We start from the raw sequence: 19,609 nt of genomic DNA, 5'->3' as shown, positions 1-19,609 counted from the left end.
CAGAGTGCTACCCCTAGCGTTGTATGTGATAAGAGCCCAAGTACAAAGTAGTTTGGGGTTTTCACCATTCAAACTGCTCTATGGCCGTCAACCACGGTCCCTGTTAGAGATTACCAGGGAAGCATGGGAGAATGAAGGAGCTGCTGAACAGAGAAACCTGTTGGAGTATACCCAGCAGTTAAGATCTAGATTGGGCAAATTGAGGGACTTAGCATATTCAAACCTAGAAAAAGCTCAAGCCGCTCAAAAACGATACTATGATAAAGGAAAAAAATGGAGGACCCTGGAAAAGGGAGACTGGGCTCTGGTGCTTCTACCTTCATCCACCCAAAAGTTTCGGAGTGAGTGGAAAGGTCCATATAAAGTTGTAGATACCTACGGGCGTACCACATACAGCTTACAAATGTCCCAGAATAGGAGACAAACCTTCCACATTAATCTCCTCAAGAAATGGATTGGTCCATATCCCCGTCAGGCTAACTTGACCTTACCAGAAGATAGGAGCGGGTCTACCCTGAAACAACTACCAATGAACACGGAATTGTCTGAGCTAGAACGAGGAGAGTTGATGTCAACTCTACTCCCCTTCTCCCCTATCTTTTCAGACACCCCTGGGTGTACCCATATGGCAGAGCATGAGATACACACTAAAGAAGGGCAGATAGTAAAACAAAGACCTTATCGCATCCCAGCTGCAAAAAGGGCGGATGTAAAGAAAGAGGTGCAGGACATGCTTCGACTCGGGGTGATAAGACCATCTAAGAGCAATTGGTCCTCCCCCATAGTCATGGTCCCTAAACCCGACGGGTCTACCCGTTTTTGCATGGACTTTAGAGCCCTTAATGCTGTGTCGTCATTTGACGCATTTCCAATACCCCGGGTGGATGAACTTATAGAGCGGATAGGGGATGCTCGCTAAATTACCACCCTTGACCTGACCAAGGGGTATTGGCAGGTGCCTCTCAGGGAGGAGGATCGCCACAAAACAGCCTTTGCTACTGAAGATGGGCTCTTTGAATTTACTGTCTTACCATTTGGACTCCATGGAGCCCCAGCTACCTTTCAGCGGTTAATGAATAGGGTACTGGCCAACCACACCTCATACAGTTCGGTGTATCTGGATGATATAGTCATCTTTAGTTCATCCTGGAAAGAACATCTAGTACACGTATCCAATGTCTTGACCGCATTACAGGCAGCCGGACTCCATGTGAATGCAAAGAAATCAAGGGCCGCATTTCCAAAAGTGAAATACCTGGGATTCGAGTCATAGCCCCTCAGGAGGAAAAGATCAAAGCTATAACCAGTACTCCTTTTCCAGCCACAAAAAGGGAATTACGTGCATTCCTAGGTCTTATAGGGTACTATAGGAGATTTATCAAGAACTTTGCAGACCTTTCAAGTCCCCTGACAGACCTTCTGCAGAAACACGTAAAGAACGCTCTGCCGAATCCTCCATCAGAAGGAGCCCTCAATGCCTTCCAGACTCTAAAGACAGCCCTCACCACAAGCCCAGTCCTCATACCACCAAACTTTGAGAAACCCTTTTCCCTGGCCACTGATGCCTCTGACACCGGCATTGGGGCTGTGCTGTCACAGGAGGGGGATGACGGAGTGGAACATCCCATACTCTGTCAGCAGAAAGCTCCACCCCAGGGAACAGAAATACCCCACGGTGGAAAAAGAGTGCCTTGCCATCCAGTGGGCTATTGACAAGCTGAGGTACTACCTAGAAGGTAAAGCTTTCATCCTATACTCAGACCACGCACCCCTTCAGTGGATGCAAAGAAATCGATCCCAGAATGCTAGGATTTTGCGTTGGTTTCTCTTCCTGCAACCGTTTGCCTTCAAAGTTGTGCATTGGAAGGGGGTGGACAATGGGAATGCCGATTTTCTCTCCAGGATGCCTATTCTCCCCGATCGGGAGAATCCAGGGGGGGAGGAATGTAAAATCGGCGTCCCTACCTGTCGGGAATGGTGGAGCGCGACCCATACTGATTTATCGTTTCCGGCTTCTCCACAGAATCCCGAGTGGGAGCACGGAAACGAGACTGACAGCGAGTTCGAGGAAGACGGGCCCTTTAAGTGGGCGTCAACATACGCGGGGGAAGCCCCGGCCCTCCGTGACGTCACTGAGACCGCATTGGTTAAAACAGAGGAAGTCTTGTATACAAGGTGTGGAGACACCGCAAGGAAGGAGGCGGAACCGGCAGAGACGGAGAATCGGAATTCCACAGAAGACGGGACCCGACGTACCGAAGCAGGAGACTTCAGAGGAGCCGAAGGTGAATTCAAGCCACGAGGCGAGCCAGGAGGCCAACGACCCTGCGGACCACCGTGCCACACTCCCGAGGGAGGAGTGTGGCTGACACAGGTACGGCGGCGTTTGGCGGCTTGGATAGGCAAGCGTAACGCTAGTGCTTAGAGCGCCACTGTGTGTTCCGCTCCCGCTGCACCTATCCCTTTAGTCCTTCCTTTCCTTCCCCCTACCCTCCTTTACCTTCCTTCCCAATACCTTCCACACTGAGCACGGCAATTGATAGTTAGTTACACTGGGTGTATATCTATCACTCCCTGGGCCCCCTGGTGCAAACCCATTTGAGGATTGTGTCCTAACAGCCTTCCGCCTTGTTGGTCTTCTTTATTTCATGAGACCCCTGGTACCCGAAGTGAAGAACCATCTTCCTGGGAAAGAACCCTAGACGAGCAATGCCACGGACCCCAGTACCTTCGCGCGGGAGAGACTAACCTTCAGGACACGAAAGACGTTTGTCACTAAACCCTCAAGAGCTTTAAAAATAAAACCATCCTTACACCCTATAGTTGGTGTCACGGTCGTCCCTTCACCCACGTCCACAGGCTCCCAAACTGTTGTCATACTGGGGCAAAGCTGTGATAGAGAATAGCTTCACACAGAGAGAAGGTACGCTGTGCAATCCATTGCAAGAAACTTTTAGCAAAGCTGTGATAGAGAAAAGCTAAACACCGAGAGAAGGTACACTGTCCGAACCATCTTAAGCAACTGTAATCATACTGGGGCAAATCAGTGATAGAGAACAGCTAAACAGAGCAAGAAGGTATGCTGTGCGATCGATCTTAAAAAACTGTTATCATGCTGGGGCAAAGCTGTGATAGAGAATAGCTAAACTCCGAGAGAAGGTACGCTGTGCGATCCATCGCAAGAAACTGTTAGCATGCCAGGGCAAAGCTGTGATAGAGAATAGCTAAACACCGGGGGAAGGGATGCTGTGCGATCGATCTTAAGAAACTCTATTTACAGCTTTCTAGTTACTGCTTGAGCTAAGTTTTAGCATAGAGCTTGGAAATAGAGTTAGGGTCGCGGAATGATAGAACTTGCAAATCATGTTAGAAATGTTCCTTTTGTTTTCACTGACCATGTCATGCTCTACTGCACTTATTTTTGCATTCTATTTAGTTACTGTTCATATTAAATACACTAAGCTTGGGTTTTAGAAGTAAATATTTTTAATCATATACCATGTTTTTATTGCAATTTTGTTTTTAACAATATATTTTATTGAGTTTACGCAATATATACCGGGCATTGGCCAGGAGGATACATTTTTTTTTATATTTCTTTTTTAGTGATTTGTATAGCGCGCGGCTGCCCCAGCCAAGGGGCGTCCCGGCGCTGCGAGCAGACTAATTGCAGAGAGTTAGAGGCGCAGAGAAATGAAAAAAGTTATTGGAAGAGATGAGTTTTGATGGCCTTTCTGAAGGCTAAAAGGTCCTGTATACCACAAATAGCTTCCGGAAGACTGTTCCATAGCTTAGCAGCTAGGAAGCTAAAGGATCGGCCGCCTACTCTGGCCAGTCTGGTACGGGGGATGATCGCGAGATGTTATCATACCTGAGCGAAGCGACCTCCTAGGAATGTACTCCGACAGGAGGGGGCACAGCATTGGGGGGAGGCAGTTTTAAGGATTTTGAAGGCTAAACACAGTGACTTAAACTGGATCCTTTTACCCACCGGGAGCCAGTGCAATTTTTTCAAGGCTCCGGATACCGAGGAGTGGCGAGGGAGACCTACCAGCGCCCTGGCTGCCGCATTCTGGACTCTCTGCAGTCTTGGGGTTTCAGCAAGGTTCGCCCCCAGTAAAAGAGAGCTGGCATAGTCCAGTCTTGAAAGAATGGTCGCCTGAACAATTAGCTGGCGGGTGCGGCAGTCAAAGAACTTCAAAATAGGTCTAAGGTTACGTAAAATGCCGAAGCAAGTGGCAGCCACCTTTTTTGTATGGTGAGTGAACTTTAGTGCCGAGTCCACCCAGACTCCCAGATTTTTAAAGCATTCCTTAGGCTTGGGAGGTTGGCCTAGGACATCAGGCCACCAGCTGTCTCCCCAGGACGAGGTGTTTTTCCCCAGGAGCAGTATCTCTGTTTTCCCGGCGTTCAGTTGGAGGAAATTCGCCGTCATCCAGTTGGTGATGTCAGTAAGTGTCTGTTTGAAGTGATGAGCCTCCAGACCACTGTTGTCATTAAGAGCCACCACCAACTGGGTGTCATCAGCATAGGACACCAGTGCTAGTCCGCTCCTTCTAGCCACCTCTGCAAGAGGGCGGACATAGACATTGAACAGGGTAGGGCTCAGGGAAGAACCCTGCAGCACTCCCTGTCCGATGTTATGCTCCTTAGAGATGTAAGGGGGGTGGAGACTCTGAAAGACCTGTTGGAAAGGAAGTCTCTAAACCATCCCAGGGCTGTCCCTGTAATTCCAATTTCCTCCAATCTCATCAGAAGGACCTCGTGTGACACCGTATCGAAGGCAGCACTGAGGTCCAACAGGACCAGTGCTGCCGTTCCGCCGGTGTCAAGAATGGTACGGAGGTCCTCTGTGATGGATAAATGTGACAATGCATACTTCTAATCGTGATTTCCAAACAAAAACAGCATTGCGCAGCTCGTCTCAGCTTTTTGCAATTTTGAGCGTATTATACACTTATGAAAGAGGTTTCGGAGTCCCTCTTTGTCGCTGACTTCACCCATTGAGACTGATAACCCAAAAACACTTCCTGCACAGTACTGCTCAGTGGGTGGTGTATGGGTCGCAGTTCAAAGTGGTTTCCTAATCATATTGGTGCACTGAAATGAGTCCTTGCACCAGGGGGTTTGAAATCCAACCCTTGGGGGTCATAAGGTGCGGGCAAGATTGTGACACTTTCATCCTTGAAAGTTTGAACTTTCCAACCATGACTTGACTGTGCTTTCCCACCCACAATGAAAGGTGCATTGATCTGTCTAGCAAATGAGTTATGAGTTAGAAAATCCCGCCTGATGGGCATTAAAAGTAAGCCTGGGCAGAGTTCATGGGAACTCAGCGAAGTGACAAAAAAACTCTGCTGCGCTACTCAGAGTTAGGGTCATGTCGTTCGTGGTGATTTTGAGTGCCGGGTGTTTGACCAGTACTGTAAAATCATTGCGAGCAGCACCATGCGCAGGGAAAGAGGGCGCACATAGATTTTCTACTCCAGCTGCAGCTTTCTCAAGGTGAACGGAAGGTTTCTCAATGTGAGTGGTCACGCCCTGCCGTGACCACTTGCACTGACAAATCCGACTACCCGTGTTCAGAAATCTTGAGAGGAGGTTATTTATTTATTTATTAACAGTTTTCTATAGTGCGGACATGACCCATGGGTATCAGAGCGCTTAACATCATATGGTATGGGTTAAAAACACAATGTACATAGAGCAGTAAGATCGTACAGACTTAAATATTGTCCATTTAGACCTAGCAACTAAAAGGCTAATATAGGGGAACAATAACGGATTGGTAGTGATTAAGACAAGAGTTAACAATGTTCTGAGGTAGTATTTCTTTAAGGCTCTATCATTTCTATTCCCTTATTGGGTATCTAGTCATCAAATCAATGATAAGTCTTCGGAGGCGCTTGTCTTGTTTATGGGAGGAACTTACTCATAAGAAAGATCTTAATTTCTTTCTTGAATGTTGCAGTGTTTGTAATTATTCTGATGTTTGCGGGAAGGGAGTTCCAAATCCTGGGAGCTACGCCTGAGAATGTCCTCTCATATGTTTTTTTCTTCTTAAAGATAGGTGGTTTCAAAAGCAGATAATTGGCACTCCTGACAAGTCTGTTTCTTCCTGAAATTTCTATTTTGTGGGCGAGATATTTAGGTGTGTTGTGATGAATCGCTTTATGGGTGATACATGCCATTTTCAGCTGTACTCTGGCTTTGTACGGTAACCAGTTTTAGGCTTTCAAGTGTGGCAAGATATGGTCACATTTCCTCGACCTGTAATAAGCCTTGCCGCTGCATTGAGGCAGGCTTTTAGGGGTGCTGTGGAAATTTTTGGTAGACCAGCAAGTGTAGTACAACCATATTCAATCCTAGAGACAACCAGTGATTGCACAGCTAGTTTCAAGTCTGTCTCCGTTAAAAAAGATTTCTTCTTTCTCAGATAGTTCAAGTGGAAAGGGGCGTTTTTTGCCATAGATTTAATGTGGGTTTTCATATCAAGTATCTTATCCAGTGTGATCCTGAGGGATTTCGCCGAGTCAACTAGAGTAGGGATGCAGATTAATGCTGTGATCATTTTGGACCATTCTTTCACTATGGATTGATTTTTTTGTGGTGTAATGAGTAAGAATTCTGTTTTGTTAGCGTTAAGTTTGAGATGATTGTTAGTTAGCCATTTTAGCGATATTTTGAGGGCATCATTCACTGTGGTTATGTCTTCCAGGCTAGCAATCTTGATGTAAAGTTGCGTGTCGTCTGCATACATGTGGTAGGATATTTTTGATTTCCGCAGAATTTCTGTAAGAGGTTCGATGTATAAGTTAAACAGTGAAGGAGGAAACGTGGATCCTTGCGGTACTCAGAGTGTGTTTGGGCATGATGGTGATAGTGATTGGTTTACTAGGAATCTCTGAGTTCTGTTCTTTAAAAATTATTCCAACCATTTCAGTAGCGTGCCAGACGTTCCCATCCTGTTGTGAAGTCTGTTCAGTAATTTTTCGTGGTTAACTGCGTCAAATGCTGCTGACAAGTCTAGGAGGATAAGTAGGCAAGATTGATTGTGATCTAGAGCTTGAAGTGCATCATCGACAATGTGTAGGATTGCTGTTTCCGTGCTATGATTTGCTCTGAATCCCGATTGGCAGTCAGCTAGCAATGAGAAGTTGTCCATATGTTTACTCAATTGATCCTGTACACATTTCTCTATCAGTTTGGCAAGAATAGGGATGTTGGTCACTGGGCGATAATTATTTGGATCTGTTGGGTCCACTGTGGGTTTTTTGATGATCGGGACTACTTGTCCAGTCTTCAGGCTTTCTGGGAGGCACCCCTGTGTGAGTGAGGCGTTAATGATATCTGTCCATATTGGAATCATAGTATGGCTGATTTCTTTCAGTTATTTCAATGGTAGTGGGTCGTTATAATGGTTGTTGGGTTTCGTGGTCGCAAGCGTTTTAGCAATTTCATTCTGGTCTAATAATTTGAAAGTGTTCCAGTGTGCTTTGTTTATAGTCGTCTTGTTCGCATAATTCGGATCATATAGTGATGGAGGCGTGTTGTCTTTGATGTTATCTGCGATGGTCCTAATTTCTTCTTTCAACTTATTGGCTTTGTTAATGAAGAAGGTAGAAAATTCATTGCAACTTACTTGTGTTTTAGTGACCTCTTGGACAGATTTTGCCAACTTGTTAGATTGTTGTTTTATTATTTTGAATAATTTACGTGGTCTGTTTTTGGCGAAATATAATTCTGTTCTGATAAATTCCTTTTTTGTGTTGATGATCTTCTTGTTATATTCATTTCTGATTTTTCTGAGTGATTTCAATGTAGGGGAGGATGGGTGTTCATTTCCTTTCTGCTCGTCTCAAATTACGTCTTTCTTCATTCAATATTCCAATAAACCATGGATTTTCTGTCTTTTCCGTAACTCTTTTTAATTTGAGCGGTATGGTGGCATTGACTATTTCCGTTACTGTGGTATTGTAATGGTTCGTTAGATCGTTCACATTTTTCAAGTTGTCAGGTAGGTTTAAGTCTCTCATATTTGAGTCCTTGGTATCTCAGATCCATCTTTTCATTTTGTTAGTTTGAATCGTTTTTATTTTCTCCCGTGATGGTATTAGGAAGGTTATGGCGTGGTGATCTGACCAGTCACACTGTTCAATGGAGAGGATTGAGATGTCCTTGTTCTTCGAGTTAATCCAGTCCAGTGTAGCTCCTTTTGAGTGTGTTGGTTGAAGACATGCTTGGGATAGTTTTAGATCATTTAAAAATTCTTTAAAGGCGTTGACCTGTTTGTCGTTGTTGTCGTTCCAACGTAGATTGAAATCACCTAAAAATATATTATTAATGTCGGAGTTGGCGTTAGCAGTGATGATCTCCATCAGTTGGTCAATGAATTTCAGATTGTTTCCTGGTGGGTGATATAGGGCATGTAAGTTGCAGATCTGTTTGTTTGCCGATCTTATGTTGAGCCCTAGGTATTCACATGATTCGAGGAGGTCGGATTGAAATTGGCCAACTTCTAAAATCGATCTATGGATACTGGCAATACCTCCCCTGTCTTTATCTGTCTGTCCAGTCTTAATAGGTTATAGTACGGTGGTACAAGAAGGTCCAGGACTGGGGATGAGGATTCAGATAACCAGGTTTCAGTCAGGATTGTTATGTCTATTTCTTGATTGATGATGATGTCGGCTATGTCAGAAGCATGTTCCACTGCAGATCGACAGTTGAGCAGTAGACATTTTAGAGATTGATTAGAGGTTGATTTTCCTCACTCACGCTCACCAACTAGACCTTGGCGAGCAAGGAAAAAATCTCGCTGGGAGGTGGATTTTCCTCACTCAACTCACCAACTTGACGTTGACGAGCACAAGCGAGGAAAAAACTCCGCTCCTTGAAATTCTTCGTGCTCCGTGGAGTGCAGAAAACTCCGCAAACTGAGCGGAGGTCACTGCCCAGGCTTATTTAAAAGGATATTTTAAAACATCTCTGAGTTCCATGACCCTAACAAAGAGCTTTGTCGTCAGCCTCATTATTCTACATGGTCACAGAACCACTTAGTGACTTGCAATATCTGTATAATGTATGACAGAGGGTAATTTACCACTTGTGTAGCCTGTCTGCTTTATATGTTCCTCACTGGGTACTAGCCGAGCCCATCAACACTTGCGGTGCACTAACCCTATAGCATTTATGTATCACAGAATTAGCCTCTGTGGTAACAGGGCGATTTACATAATGAGGATAGAAGCCTGGTTATTCCTGGTCACAGAGTGCCACAATGTTCTTTACATAGAGATGAGAAATAGGAGAGGCTGTTCTCGATTATAAAGGGCACCACACCTCAGCAGACTGCACACAATCTTGTTTACACGGCGGGGAGTCACATTAGCCTGGAGCTTGTTTACATATGCACAAGCGAGCCGGGCTACAGATGGAACACAGACTCATTTACATACAGGACTGGTGGCTCCTGGTTGGAGATGGCACACTAGCGTGTTTACACGGGGAGGATGGAAGCCTAGTGCTCCTTTACATATGTGGGAGATGTGAGCTTGGTGGTGCCTGGTCACAGACGACGCACAGGAGCTTTAAACAGGGAGAGGAGCTAGGTGATGTAAGAAAGCCAGGGTCTGGCAATCTGCAGCGTGATGGATATTCAGTCCAACCGCCATGATACATTATGTTTTAGAGAATGTTCTCGGCTCCCTGTTGCCAACCATAATCCTGCTGACATCCGAACCAGGTCATGTGGAGTCTGGTTTGATATCTGTCCTCTTTCAACGCTCTATATACTGATCCGTAAATAACATAGACCCTTCCAGCCACAGCTCCAGCTGGTTACAAGCTATACACCAAGTAACAGGAAGACCTTTTAAGAGATCATGTGTCTGACATATCAGGTCAAAACATTCAATCACAAATGGAAACCAGTATTCAGAACATAGCTCCCCACATCCCATTGTAAGAGGGATGAGTGCTAATGAAGTGTGGACACATTTTACCTTATATATATATATCCTATTAATATAACCTGACTATCACTGGCAGGCATCCAAGCTCTGCACATGGTCCAAGACACAGACAGTCAACATGTTATTGGAGGGTAAATGGTTTCTAAGAGAGAGAGGAGTGCCGATGCATCATAATGTGATAATCTTTAAAGAGGTACATTTTCAGCTCTTTTCTGTCACAATTTGCAGCTCTGATGATTTCATATATTTCTGAAATATTATCCCTATTACAGCGCCTTCTGCCTTGAGAAGGCTCATCCTGGACCAATATGAAGACAAAACACATGCCGTCAAATCGTGGGCAAAGGGATTGTGACAAGGTTGAGGAACACTAACAACCTATCCTACATCCAACCTCATGATTAACTGATGGAGCAAAGAGGGATATGAAGTGATGAACTGAGAAAAAAGTAACCTGGAGAATTGCTGCAAATTAGCATAAATCAAAACTCATAAAGAACCACATATCAATCAATCAGAGAATTTATAAAGCGCACTACACACCCACGATGGTCTCAAGGCGCTGGGGGGGAGGGTGGCTGCAGCTAGCGGTTGAAGAGCCAGGTCTTGAGTAGTCTACTGAAGGTCTGTGGGTCTTCTGTCTGACGTAGGGGTAGAGGGAGGGCGTTCCATGTCATTGCGGTGTGGTGTGAGAAGGACCTGCCCCCGGTGGTGTTTCTGTGGATGTGTGGGACGGTGGCCAGTGAGAGGTCGGTGGAGCGGAGTTCTCTGTTGGGTACGTAGAATGACAGTCGGCTGTTGAGGTATTCTGGGCCTGTATTGTGGAGTGCTTTGTGTGCGTGGGTCAGGAGTTTGAAGGTGATTCTTCTGTCGTCGGGGAGCCAGTGCAGGTCTCTCAGGTGGGGAGTGATGTGGTCTCGGCATGGGACGTTGAGGACCAGGCGTGCCGAGTCATTCTGGATTCTTTGCAGTCTGCTGATGAGCTTGGACGGGGCTCCGGCATAGAGGGCGTTGCCGTAGTCAAATCTGCTGCTGATGAGGGCGTGGGTGACAGTTTTCCGTGTGTCTGTAGGGATCCATCTGTAGATCTTGTGGAGCATGCGGAGGGTGTAAAAGCAGGTTGAAGAGACTGCGTTGATTTGGTTGGCCATGGTGAGTTTCGAGTCGAGGATGACTCCCAGGTTGCGTGCGTGGTTGGTAGGAGTCGGGTCAGTGCCCAGGGAGGTTGGCCACCAGGAGTCGTCCCAGGCAGAGGGGTTGGGTCCGAGGAGGAGGATCTCTGTCTTGTCCCTGTTCAGTTTGAGCCGACTGTCTTCCATCCAGTTGGCGACAGCCTTCAAACCACTGTGCAGGTTGGCTTTGGCGGTGAGGGGGTCCTTGGTGAGGGAGAGGATCAGCTGTGGGTCGTCGGCATATGAGATTATGTTGAGGTCGTGGAGTCTGGCGATGCGTGCGAGTGGAGCCTTGAAGATGTTGAAGAGCGTCGGGCTGAGGGATGAGCCTTGCGGGACGCCGCAGATGGTCTTGGTGACTTCTGAGTGGAATGGGGGAAGGCGAACTCTTTGGGTTCTGTCGGAGAGGAAGGAGGTGATGCATTCCAGGGCCTTGTCGCTGAACCTTGTGCGGTAGATGCGTGTGAGTAGTGTGTGATGGCAGACGGTGTTGAATGCGGCAGAGAGGTCCAGGAGGATGAGGGCTGCTGTCTCGCCGTTGTCGAGTAGGATCCTGATGTTGTCTGTGGCGGCGATGAGGGCGGTCTTGGTGCTGTGGTTCTTGCGGAAACCTGACTGGGAGGGGTCGAGGATGTTGTTATTTTCCAAGTAGCGGGTGAGCTGGGTGTTGACGATTTTTTTGATGACCTTTTCCGGGAACGGGAGCAGGGAGATGGGCTGGAAGTTCTTGAAGTCGCTCGGGTCTGCCTTGGGTTTCTTCAGCAGGGCGTTAATTTCGGCGTGCTTCCAGCACTCAGGGAAGGTCGCGGTCTTGAATGAGACGTTGATGATGTTACACAGGTGGGGTGCAATGGATCTGTTGCCTTGTTGATGATGTGGTGGGGATGAGGGTCGTATGAGGCGCCGGAGTGGATGGTGCTCAGGGTTGTGCTCAGAGTTGTGATGGTGTCTTCGGTGGTCACGCTGGTCCATGCGGTGAGGTGGTCGGTGGGTGCTGGTGGTAACGGTGCGGTGGGGTTGGTGGGGCGCGTCCGGGGATTGAGGCTGTCGTGGATGTCAGTGATCTTGCGGTGGAAGAAGGCAGCGAGGGCATTGCAGAGGGCTTGAGATGGCGGGATGTCGTTGGTGCAGGAGCCAGGGTTTGAGAGTTTCTTCACGATGTTGAAGAGCTCCTTGCTGTGTGTGTGTTGTTGTCGAGGCGGTCTTTGAAGGAGGTCTTCTTGGTGGTCCTGATGAGGTGGTAGTGGTTGCCGATGGCATCCTTGAGGGCTGTGTGGCTATCAGGCGTTTTCTCGTCGTGCAGTTGTTTTCCCGTTTCTGACAGGCGCGCTTGGAGGCTAGGAGTTCCGGGGTGAACCAGCTTGCTTTTTGGCTGGGGTCCCTGTTGGTGTGCTGTTTCATAGGGGCTAAGGTGTTGGCGCAGTCTTCCATCCAGTGTCTGAGGACGCAGGCCCCCTCCTCGGGGTCGGTGGGGTTGGTCGGGGAGTTGAGTGCGAGGTGAGCTTGTAGTAGTTCCTTGGTGACTTTGCCCCAACGGCGTCTAGGGATCTGTGGGGTGCGGTGGTGTGAGATGGGTTTCTGGAAGCTGAAGTGGACGCAGTGGCGGTCGGTCCAGGTGAGCTCGGAGGCGTGGCTGAAAGCGACATTGGGACTGGAGGTGAAGATGGCTTCGAGCATGTGGCCGGCGATGTGGGTGGGTGTCGTGACGATCTGTGTCAGTCTAAGGGTGGAGAGGTTGTCGATCAGGGTGGATAAGTTGCTGTCATTTTTGTTTTCCAATTGGTAGTTCAGGTCGCCAAGGAGAATGTAGTTGGTGGAGGTCAATGCTTGCGTGCTGGTGAAGTCTGCGATGGAGTTGCAGAATTGGGGGCGTGGTCCGGGGGTCTATAGACGAGGGTGCCTCTTAGGGTGGTCGTGGGGTCCGTGTGAATCTGGAAGTGCATCTGTTCAGCGGTGTTGAGGGTGTCGGTGGTGCTTGTGGAGACTCTGATGGTGCTCCTGTAGATGATGGCAATTCCTCCGCCGACTCCTTTAGTGCGGTCCCTGCGGGTGATCTTGTATCCATCGGGGATGTCTATGGTGATGTCTGGGGTGGCGGTTTCGTTCATCCAGGTCTCTGTCAGGAAGGCGATGTCTGGTGATGTGGAGTCGAACAGGTCCCAGAGCTCGAAGGCGTGTTTGCTTGCGGAGCGGTTGTTGAGCAGGATGCATCTGAGCTGATTTGGTTCCGTCGTGGTTGGTGGCTCGGTGTCTTTGGTGCAGGAGAAGCTGCAATTCCAGCAGGTGAAGGGGCCGTGGGTGCGCTTGGGCGTGGCCTTGTTGCATTTGGATGGTTGTCCGAGGTTGAGTGTGATGAGGGTGTTGGCATCGTACCAGATGTGGCTTCGTGGGTGGTGCTTGGTCCAGGGGTCGTGGAGCTGGGCGCGGTCCAGGCACGGACAGGCGCAGACGGGCTGGCCAGCGGTGCACCCGTTGCGCGCATCCACTGCGCGGCCTTGCAGCGGCCGCCATAAATGGAGGAGTGGAAGGAAGGCTCAGCTGGGAGGAGGGTGGGACTGGTGGGAGTGACGAATCGGCAGCAGGGGGGCGGGGACGCAGGGAAGGCAGCGTTGGGAAAAACCTGGCAGCAAGCGCAGGGAGCATGGGAGGGGGGCGGGGTATAGAAGGAAGGGGTTGGGGCAATCAGCAGGAAGGCGGCGAAGCAATCAGGGCGGCGAAATCACCGGGGGCCAGGAACCGTAAGGCCAGAAGCACACAAAGTGCTCAGGAGTACAGGCAGGCACAGGAGCAGCGCACAGGCAGGTCAGGAGGCGTTCACAGAGGCATATGGCGGCGGAGCTGCAGCGGGAGGGGAGCGACCTACCAGAGGGTCAAGGGAAGCTGCGTGACTTGGAAGCCGATTACTTCCCAATATTTCTCAATTATTTCTCAATACATCCCTTGTTTGTGATTACCTTACAGCGCTCACATTATCATCCGCACTAGAACAGATGGGAGCTTGGGGTGTCTGCTCATAGAAGCTCATTTACATACAAAGAGGGGTGCTGTCTGTTTACAAAGCACAAATTGTTTATGTTAAATGTTAGCGCCATGAAACCGCTGGGTATGCGAGCGCTGTACAAATGTTTTTAAATTCAAATTCAAATGCCTACACAGCACAGGGTAAAGTGACTCAGGTACCAGTGCAAGTGTTGTATGACAGGAGCGAGCAGTCTTAGTTGTTGAGACCTGAATGTCTGACGCATGCATCTTTACCCTCATGCGCGCTAGCGGAATTCCGCTCGCACGCTGAGATTTTTTAAATCGCATGTTAAGTGACGAGCTGGGCTCGTCATCAGCGTGCGAGGAGGCTACGCCATGACGAGCCCAGCTCGTCATCAGCGTGGAAGGGGTTAAATACTTCAACTGTTTCAAGTCAAGTCATAACATTTGTATAGCGCACTACATACCCAGAGGGTTTCAAGGCGCTTAGGAAGGGGAGGAGGATTATTTGTCAAATATCCACGTTTTAAGCTGCTTTCTGAACGCTAGGTGGTTCTGGGTGAGGCTAAGGTAAGCGGGGAGTGAGTTCCATGTTTTAGCAGCCAGGTATGAAAAGGATCTGCCTCCCATGGTGGTCTTGTTGATGCGAGGTACAGTGGCGAGGGCTTGGTTGGAAGAACGTAGTTGGCGGGAGGGGGTGTAGAAGGACAGTCGAGAGTTGAGGCAATCTGGTCCGATGTCGTAGAGTGATTTGTGTGCGTGGGTGAGCAGTCGGAAAGTGATCCTCTTATTGACGGGTAGCCAGTGGAGGTCTTTAAGGTGACTAGAGATGTGTTTGTTGCGTGGGATGTCTAATATGAGCCTGGCTGAGGCGTTTTGGATTCGTTGGAGTTTCTTCTGGAGTTTAGCGGTGGTACCTGCGTAGAGGGTGTTTCCGTAGTCCAGTCGGCTCGTGACCAGGGCGTGGGTGACTGTTTTCCTTGTTTCGGAGGGGATCCAGCGAAATGTTTTTCTGAGCATGCGAAGAATGTTGAAGCAGGAAGAGGATACGGCGCTGACTTGTTTGCTCATTGAGAGTGAAGAATCCAGGATGACGCCAAGGTTCCGTGCGTGGTCTGTCGGGATGGGTGCTTTTCCGAGGGCTTCCGGCCACCAGGAGTCGTCCCAAGCAGAGGGGGATGTGCCTAAGATGAGGACTTCTGTTTTGTCTGAGTTCAGTTTCAGACGGCTTTGTTTCATCCATTCGGCAACTTCTTTCATTCCTTCGTGTAGGTTAGTTTTGGCGGTGCTGGGGTCATTGGTGAGAGAAAGGATCAGTTGAGTGTCGTCCGCGTAAGAGATGATGTTGAGGTTGTGTTGGCGTGAGATGGCCGCGAGGGGGCTCATGTATACGTTGAAGAGGGTGGGACTGAGTGAGGATCCTTGAGGTACGCCGCAGATGACTTCAGAGGCCTCGGACTTGAATGGAGGAAGGCGGACTCTCTGGGTTCTTCCGGTGAGGAACGATGTGATCCATTCAAGTGCTTTTCCTTGGATTCCGATGTTATTGAGGCGTTGTAGAAGGGTGCTGTGGCAGACTGTATCGAATGCTGCTTGTCCGTAGCTCGCTTTTGGTAATATGACTTGTGCAGTACGGCCTCGTTTGATGGTAAAGCAAAACAGTTCGAAGTCACAAATTTCAAAGAAAAAAGGGACAAGAACTTCAAGATTCTAACCAAGTTTAGATAAAGAAGAATATTTAATAATTATTCTGAAGCAAAATCAAAAGAATAATTGTGATTTAGGGATTATTATTTAGCAAAAACAACTGCCCCAAAGGAAATAAAGGTTACAGTTAGTCATGTATTCTAAACCAAAAACAAATGCAAAGAAAATGTAAATTAAAATGCTGATCCACTGATGCAGTGTTGAAGCCACATATGAAATAGTATTTGTCCTCGCTAGCCATGCTCAAGGGAGAAAGGTAAGTCTAGTCTCCGGTAATGATTAACACTGGAATTTGATGCAAGGGTTTGGAATGAACCAATCACAGAAGGTGACGAGGTGCACAGAAGTGGCTTGGAGTACAAAATTCTCAGAGTAGAGTTGGGTTATCAAGTCAAACCAAAATCTACGGCCATCAAAATGTCTGAAACTTCAGGCAGTTATAACAGGTGTGAAGTCTTCAGAGCTTCCAGGTTATGGATATGGTCCAAGGTCGATGATCCAAACCAACTCAAAGAACCAGCCAAACAAACACATCGGACGAGTGCTTTGGTGTTCGCGCAGGATCATCCCATTCACTCTAATAAGAGCCCAAGTGCTGGGTAAACTTTAGAGTTACCACAAAAATGAAACACCCAGGTTGAGTTGGACACCTCGAAGGCTATTCACAAAGGTACCTTACACCTGTGAGTAATCTATACATGCAAGGATGCTCGTAGAGTAACGTTGCTAGTTTTAGCTATTCACCATTACGAGTATAAAGTTATTTAAAAATGTGGACTTGCACATCTGCACACGCTTAAACAGAGGTGGAGTAAAATGTACAAATGTAACTTACTAGAGCAAAAGTGGAGCAATAGAGAGTGCAGCACCACGCATGGCCAATCACTGGTAATGCAACACCCTGCCTTAGAAAATAAGGGAGACAGAGACTTAACAAGCATTGACAAATCAAATAGGTTTCAGCAATTTGAGAGCTATAAACGTTGTCACTGTGAATGTCTTTTAGCTAAGGATTTTTCACTGAGTCCTGTTTTGAAAATGTGTGTTGCAAACATGGTATGAAAACATCTTTACTCTGGGTGGTATTTATCACACTTGAAACATTCTGACTCAGTAGAGTTGTATTTTATTTGATGCAATAAATATATCACCAATTACAAACCACATGCAGTAAGGGACTGAAATGTATAAGAAACACCATGTGTTGTCACTTTCTGCGATGTCACTTGGTCAAAGGTTATGTGAGGTCACTGACTCAAAGACCATGTAATGTTCACTTCCTATGATGTTGCTTTGCTCAAAGATCTGCTGGTGTGGCTTCCTTTGTTCAAGCTGCTCTTAAATGCTGATATTCATGTTATATGAAATGTTCTGTAGGAGGCTCGTTGACCCTAAATAGCTGATTTACGATGATTGATAGAATGGTAGCAATGGGATTCTGGTTGGCTGAGGTATGCACCCAGGCCAGGCAGGAACCACCGCTCTCTACAGGGCAAGCTAGATACACACTAAAAGATAACCTGTGCTCAACCTCTGATAGCTTTGCACAGAGCAGTCAGGCATATCTAAAGATGTGTCCACAATTGTCTTCACTGGGAACCAAACACCCCATTGTAGCGCTTGACTCTCGCAGGTTAGCTGGGAGGAGCAGTCCAAGGCCTACTCAAGGGAGGTGGTGTGGGCTAGTAATCACCAATCACTGGCACGCAATACCAACACCCAATAACTGATTGTTCAGTCAGTACCTTCTCTTTAGAAAAAGCAGAAGTACATTTATTTAAAACACACTTCTAAAAACTACAAAATATTTTACAAATATGTACATTGTCAGATGGAACATACATAGATGACATTGTGTAATCATTGGGGACCCCTTGGAGGGTCACCCAAACATCTCATATTCGTTCAATCATTTGTTTTGTGATAAACACATACCTTTTGCAAAAATCATTACCATTACTGTGATAACCAATAAAACATTTGCAATCATTATGGTAACCCCAGTAAGATTTTTTCAGTAATTAACCTTGTGTTTGTGTATTCTTTCATGGGTTTGATATCAAAGCTGCAATGGTAAAAACAACCCGTAGAGGCCATCACACTGAAAAAGCATTGAATTGCAACCATACAGTCAGTCCCTAGAGGGCATAGGATCAACATCACATTTGTGGATTTCCAGGCCTTCCACGTCTGATTAAATGCCATTAAATTACCATGCATCAGGCCCCTAGGGGTTGAAACACTACCGGCTGTAGAGTAAAAGCTACAGCAGTGGGAGAGCTCAAAAAGACACGAAAATCCAGGGGAGGTGATCGTTTTGCAGTCCCCACTAAGAGTGAGGACTCTGACAGTACCTTTAAAAGATAGGCTGTATTGTGTTGACTTTTTGGTGGTGGTCCCGTCATCCTGGGACCACCACAAGCAGAGATATGGGCCAAAAAGTGTTCAAACAGCAAGGCCCCGAAGGCATTATGTGGCTATTTTCTGAGAAAGCAGTAAATACGGTAGCAGGGGCTCTCTCGCTGTGCTAGGGAGACCTGCGCAAGTTTTGTTACTTTGTGTTCCTTCGTTTTTTAAGCGGCCTCGTGTTGCGCTTCGTTTAGGGTAAAGCAGTCAGCAGATGAGACAGCATCTGACAATTGATCTCAGTCTTCAGTTTTCATGTGCGTTGTGAGGCGCAAATGCACTGTATGGCGTGGCAGTGGGGGGCGTAGAACGGTGTAAGGGATGAGAGAGACAGATGCAGAACATAGGGCGGAGCCATTGTATAGAGAACGGTCAGCAGATGTGACTGCGTCTGACTTTTGATTTCGGGCTTCAGTTTTCATGCACATTGTGAGGCACAAACGCGCTATATGGTGGTGGCGGTGGGGGGGTGCAGGTAACGTGAATGGGGCGGAACACAGGGCGGAACCATTGTGTATGATAGCAGTCAGCAGATGAGACAGTATCTGACATTTGATTTTGGTGTTTGAATGGACAGCAAATATTATGAGATGAGAACAAGAATTTCATCCCTGTTTTCAGCGGTGCTCCATAAACCATGAGCACCCGTCTCAAGTGCTCTAAATTAAAGAAAAAAGTAGCACTGATAACAAATGCTAAAATGGCAGCTGGGGATGGATAGTAGTAATTGGTCTATGCTCTCGTAGGTAGAGACATGACGAATGTATGCCATGGACAAATGGGGATAAATAATATTAGATCGATGGTGGAGCCAGCAAATGGTAAGTCTGTGAGTGGGCTGAAGCCTATAAAGGAGATAAACATGTCTCTTTGAGACAGCGCAAGTAGTGTCTAGCCGAGACCTAGAAATAGAACCTCATAAGAAATAAAGATACATTAAAATAATGTGTTTTGTCTTTTCAAAAAAGAAATTCAATTAATTCTATACAAAACTTTTTTAAAGGCTTTGTCCCATCTGAGGCAATTTAGTAATTTAGAGTACATAATAAGAAAATATAGGGATTTTACTTTCAGTGGGATTTTTTCAACAAATCTTTAAAAAAACATTTTTAACATCTTTAAAATCAATTACATATTTAATTAAAATACAAGTTAAAGGCATTTTGTTCTACATTTAAAGTATATCAAATTAATTTACAATAATATTTAACTTAAAAAGATTTATTTTTTTAAGTTTAAAAAACATTCAAAATATTCTATATATTTTTACACAGGGAGATTTCCACCCTAGTTGAACATATTAAAGATTATATTTTTTCTTAAGATTGAATTAAAGGTTTCCCACCTGAAGTAACATCTTGTTTATGT

This window comes from Lissotriton vulgaris, chromosome 1_1 (assembly GCF_964263255.1).
Source record: "Lissotriton vulgaris chromosome 1_1, aLisVul1.2, whole genome shotgun sequence".
Classification (NCBI taxonomy): domain Eukaryota; kingdom Metazoa; phylum Chordata; class Amphibia; order Caudata; family Salamandridae; genus Lissotriton; species Lissotriton vulgaris.
This window is presented reverse-complemented; position numbering follows the sequence as displayed.